The sequence below is a fragment of the Echinops telfairi genome, unplaced genomic scaffold (genome assembly GCF_000313985.2).
Source record: "Echinops telfairi isolate 266 unplaced genomic scaffold, ASM31398v2 ScPeMD7_655;HRSCAF=1070, whole genome shotgun sequence".
Classification (NCBI taxonomy): domain Eukaryota; kingdom Metazoa; phylum Chordata; class Mammalia; order Afrosoricida; family Tenrecidae; genus Echinops; species Echinops telfairi.
Genome location: NW_022104553.1, coordinates 3,290,268 through 3,295,771, shown reverse-complemented (window position 1 = coordinate 3,295,771; position 5,504 = coordinate 3,290,268). Strand labels below are relative to the sequence as shown.

At 46.3% G+C, this 5,504-nt stretch overlaps 1 pseudogene; it reads left to right on the top strand.

Moving 5' to 3' along the window:
- LOC101651196 overlaps positions 1-2,488 on the top strand; it is a 5,541-nt pseudogene extending 3,053 nt beyond the window's left edge.
- Positions 2,489-5,504: the final 3,016 nt, after the last annotated feature.

Sequence of the window (5,504 nt, the reverse complement as noted above, 5' to 3'; positions counted from 1 at the left end):
ATGAAGCAGAAGCTAAGTTCAAAGTTTAAATTGTTTGGTGATTTTTACAAAGAGCAAGGCAATACCAACGCTGGTGTGTGTTCACCTTAATAAAGTTTAAAGGATCAGCAAAAAAAAAAAAAAAGATGTTACATCATCTCCCAGGTGTTTCCTATACTTGTAGGCTTTCCTGACTGTCCTAGAGATTCAGGCAATTTGCCTGCTTCCCCAGGCAACTAGTAACAACCTTAGCACTTCCTGAATAAGTACTTTCCCTGACTCTCCCTCCCTGTCTAGCCCAGATTCTATGAGAACTCAGTTGCTAATTTATGTCTTTTTGCTGAGCGATTCCAGTGACAATGACCAGCCAGCCTTCAATGCTGAGGTTAATGAGCAGAGTCACCTTTAAATCACCACTCAACAAGCCCTCGCTGCCATCAGGTTAATTCAGACTTCTAGTGAGCCTGTCAGACAGTGTAGTACTGTCCGTATGGGCTTCTGAGACTGTAACTCTTTGGGGGAGTTAGCAGCCTAATGCATAACCCACTCTGCCACCAAGGCTCTTCTAAACCACCACAACCAACTACAATGTTGACAACCAATTCACAGTGTAGCGTTGTGTGGGAACATGTGATTTGTTTTCAAAATATTTTAAATGTTTAAAACTACGTGGGTTGTTTCATTATCTACTTTAAACCTTGTCTGTGGCTGCGAATTCATTGTGTTATTTGGAAAATGTCATTAATAAATAAAATCAATGCAATATTAATTTGTTTAAATATTATTATGTCTACTAAGTAAAATGTCATTAATAAATAAAATCAATGCAATATTAATTTGTTTAAATATTATTATGTCTACTAAGTAAATGTAAGATTGGTATTTAAAGACTATTGGTATAAAAGGGACCCAAATTATTCTTAGGGCATCTGTGTATGTTGGACCCTCCCTGGGAACAGGCATAGAGAATGAGTCCTCATTTGGGGGAAGGTTGTTTAAGCCTCAGGAACCTTTCAGAAAGGATGTTACTCCTTTCTGCTCCTTCTAGGGTAGGGCAGGAAGGGGTGCTGAGGAAGCAGAGGGAAAGGAGGTAGAGCCCACACAACATGGACAGAAGCCCCGGAGCCAAGGAAAAACCTAGTTCCACGGAAGAACAAAAGGGATAATGATGAACATGCAGCCTTGAACCTGCTGGGCCTCCCGGAGAACGACCAGATGAAGTACTCCTTTTCCCACAGCCTCTCTTGACCCCAGCGCTCTCTCTCTCTCTCTTTTTTTTTTTGTTTTTATGCATGTTGTCTCCGCAGGCCTGTCTGGATAGGACAGGCTGGATGAACAATCTGGAGGAGAAAACAACGGGACTGACAGTTCCGGGGGGACATGGGAGAAGGGGAGGAGGGGGGAAGGGAAGAGGTGTTAACAAACCCAGGGACAAGGGAACAACAAGCGATCCAAATTGGTGGGGAGGTGGGTGTGGGAGACCTGGTAGGGCAGGATCAAGGGGAACGTAACAAAGAGGAAGTGCTGAAATCCTGGTGGGGACTGAGCATGATAGTGGGACAGGAGGAGAATCAAGGGAAATAGAGGAAAGAGCTGGGAGGAAAAGGGCATTTATAGAGATCTAGATAAAGTCATGTACACATGCAAATATATTTCTATGAGGATGGGGAAATAGATCTATGAGCCTACATTTATAGGTTTAGTATTAAGGTAGCAGAAGGACATTGGGCCTCCACTCAAGTACTCCCTCAACACAAGAATACTTTCTTCTATTAAATTGGCATTCTATGATGCTCACCTTCCCGACACAACCTCTGAAGACAAAGCGGGTGAATAAGCAAATGTGGTGAAGAAAGCTGATGGTGACCCCAGCGCTCTTACATCACGGAGGACGAGAATGGGAAGATTGTTGGTTCCATGTTGGCCCAAATGGAGGAGGACCCAGATGACGTGCCCCATGGACACATTACGTCGCTGGCTGTGAAGCGCTCGCACCGTTGCCTTGGCCTGGCGCAGAAGCTGATGGACCAGGCCTCCCGAGCTATGATCGAGAACTTCAATGCTAAATATGTCTCTCTGCACGTCAGGAAGAGTAACCGGGCCGCCCTGCACCTCTACTCCAACACTCTCAACTTCCAGATCAGTGCCCTGGAGCCCAAGTACTCCGCAGATGGGGAAGACGCGTAAGCCACGAAGCGGGACCTCACCCAGATGGCCGATGCGCTGAGGCGGCAGCTGGAGCTGAAGGAGAAGGGCAGGCCGGTGGTGCTGGGGCCCGTGGAGAACAAGAACAACTCAGTGTCGATGGCAGGCGAGGCCGCCCGGGAGGATAGTGGTGGGGACAGCAAGGTCCTCAGTGAGATCAGCGAGGCCACAGAGAGCACTATGTCAAGGACAGCTCAGAGGCCTCCGACTCGGCCTCCTAGAGCCTGACCGAGCCCCGAGCCCCACCAGGGTGCAGCCCCACCTCGCCCTACCCACTAGATTGCCCAATAAAAGTCACCCCTGTCCCTAGGGAATCTGTAAAAAAACAAAAGAAGGGATAAGCAGGGTGTCATGGCCAGCGCTTCTTATGATTGAGAAACAACAATTAGGGTGGATTCCCTGCTTTTTAGAAAGGCGGGTACAATTTTAGGATACGGAGTCTTATAAACCAGTTCCTGTGCAGTCAGTGCCAACTTGGTGACTCCATGTGTGTCGAAGTAGAACTGTGCTCCATAAGGGTTTTTTTTTTAATTAATTTTTTTTCACTATAAGGTTTTAATGACTGATTTTTCTGCAGTCGATTGTGGATCTTCCTTCTAGGGTATGTCTAAGTGGATTTGAACTGCCAGCCTCTTTGTTAGCAGCCCAACGTTTTTATACCATTCATCTACATGAGGTACTGTTAATCTGAAATTCTAAGATCTACCATTCAGGAGCTCCTCTGTTGCTCATCTGAGTCTGCAAGGGTTAAGAGAGCTGTGAAAAGATAACCCAATTTTAGTAAGATCTTAGAATTTCAGATTAACAGTACCTCATGTACATGAATGGAGAGTGAACACCCTCTCATCTTCTCTCCCACCATATCTACCCCTTAAGTTATTAGGGAAGATGAGAGAATGCCCCAAACAAATCTCATCTTCTGTTTTGGATCAGGGCCCATGACTTTCAAACTACTCTGGGAGCCTCTCGGTCAGGCTGTGAAGAGATGGGGGCTGTCCTTAGCAAATTCAACCTTGACTCCAGCTTTGGAAAGGGCAAGAACTTCTACAGGAGCTAACACAGGTCCCTGTGAGGCACCCACTGCCCCAGGTCCCAGGCCAGTAACAGCGCAAACCCTGCATCCTGGCTGGAGGGAATGACACTCCTTCCCTTCCCCAACAGTGGAAAACACTTACATAAATATATCAGTGCCTGTAGGTTGTTGGTGATTGCCTGGGGTGCTGGGTTGAGAAGGACTATAACCCAGAAGCTTGCACTCACAGGAAGAAGTGGGCTGTGAAGGGTTAATAATGTCCATCTAGGGCAGGTGAGGGTATGCTGATAGGCAGAACTCAGATTTACCTCCCCAGGCATGGAGTCAGGACCCTTATCCAGTTAATTCAAGGCTAGAGAACATTTATGGTATTTGGAAAGGGGCAGTGGACACAACTACACCTTCCTAGAAAGTCTAGCTGACACCTAGGGCCAACTCTCCAGCTCTGTAAGCCGATTTGGTTCTAGTGGTGTGCATTGTTCAGCAATGTAGGCCCAGGGAGACACTGGGACTCCTATTTGTCAAAAATTCTACCCCCAAATTCTTTACTAGGTAGAGAGATTGCTCTTTTCAAAAGTCAACTCTAGAAACACCAAGCACTATTAAAATTAACAAAGTTTACAGATGGGAACATAGAGAGTAATGGCGCCGTACGACAAAGAAGAGGGGCGGCGGGGGGGGGGGGAGGGGGGGGGGGGGGGGGGGGGGGGGGAAGCAGGGAAAGGGTGATAGGGGAGGGAGTTTGCTTTACTTGCCCTCAGTGGGCCATGGCTACTGGGTGTTCTAGTCCTCTCACGTCGAATCTCTAGCTCACTTCACAAGAAAACCAGGTAAAAAGAAGGCAAGTGCAGCACCATGTTTAGAGCCTAGCTTTCACACTGGGCACAGTGCTGCATTGCTCCGCCAGTACTATCTTACTACAGTTATAGGAGTTCAGTAAAATGTTCCCCCTATATAGAACCTGATGTCAAGGGTCCCTAAGGGTTCTCCATCTAGATGTGAAAGCCATATTCTTGCCACCGCAGCATGCTGCCTCTCAGGAGTGCAGTATATATTTTGACAATAAGCATAATAAAGACATAACTCCTTTCTATGCTACTAGTTTTGCAATATAAAATTTGGCTTTTACATCTGGAGTCATCCACCAGCCCCCGGTGAGGGAGAATGAGTTGTAGAAGGTAGCAGTGCGATTGGAGAGAGCTGAGCTTCACAATACAGTTTGAAGAGCAGGAGGAAGTCTTGGGTAATAAATTGGGGCTGCTCATTCAGTGTGTCACCTTCCAATAGGCATCCTGTGCTTCCTAAGACTCGCCCCATCCACATCCATATCCCATCGTGCCCCAACCCAGAATGCCACCTGTTCTCTCTGGGCATCGGGGCTCAGGTGAGATGTCATCTTCTCTTTGATTAGCACCCAAGTATACTTTAGGCCATATCTTAGTGGGAAGTACTGTTACAATTTGGTACCCATTTTTCCCCTCTTCCTGGGAACTCTCTTCCCTGCAGTTCACTATAGGGTTCTCATGAAAGCTGCTGTCTTCTTACATGACTCTTCTCTCCACCATACTTCGGTAACTCCGAGGTGGCTCCTGGGCCAGGTTGGATCACTCAGGCAGAACCCAGGCCTTTTCAGACAGCCCAGGTTGTGGACACTGTGAGGAGGGGGGTCATGCTTTCCATTGTGTGGAGACACCAATCTGTCCAGCGAGAACTCGACTGACGCTCGTAGATGTAAAGAGGCCTGCGAGATGGTTAGGGACTTTGGGTTAGTATTCAAAATTCTCAATCGTCCCGAGGATGTGGGTTTTAGAAATGCTTTGTTCTCTCCAAGCGCCTGCTGCTGGGATGCAGGGAGAATTGAATTCCAAGTTGAATTCCCAAGTGCTCAAAGGCCGGTCTCCCAACATCCTCAGTTAACCATCTATCTTTCCAATGTGCTGTAGGATTACCCTCAAGAAGAACATATGTATGAAAATGTGGAGTATATACTTCCCTAGGCAAAGAGCAACAACTCACCTATACATTGTCACCAATTAGTACAGATATTATCTTGAATGATTTGTAATATCTTGTTTGTCAATTTCTACAAGCTTAAAACCCCCACAATTAAATCCACTGCTGCCAAGTCAGTTTTGACCCATAACAAACTTATAAGACGGAGTATAACTGCTCCATATCATTCCCAAGACTGTAATCTTTTTTTAAACAGTTTTCATTGGCACATAATTTATGTAGCATACACTTCAATAGTTCAATCGTATCAAGGAGAATTGTATAATCATTGCCA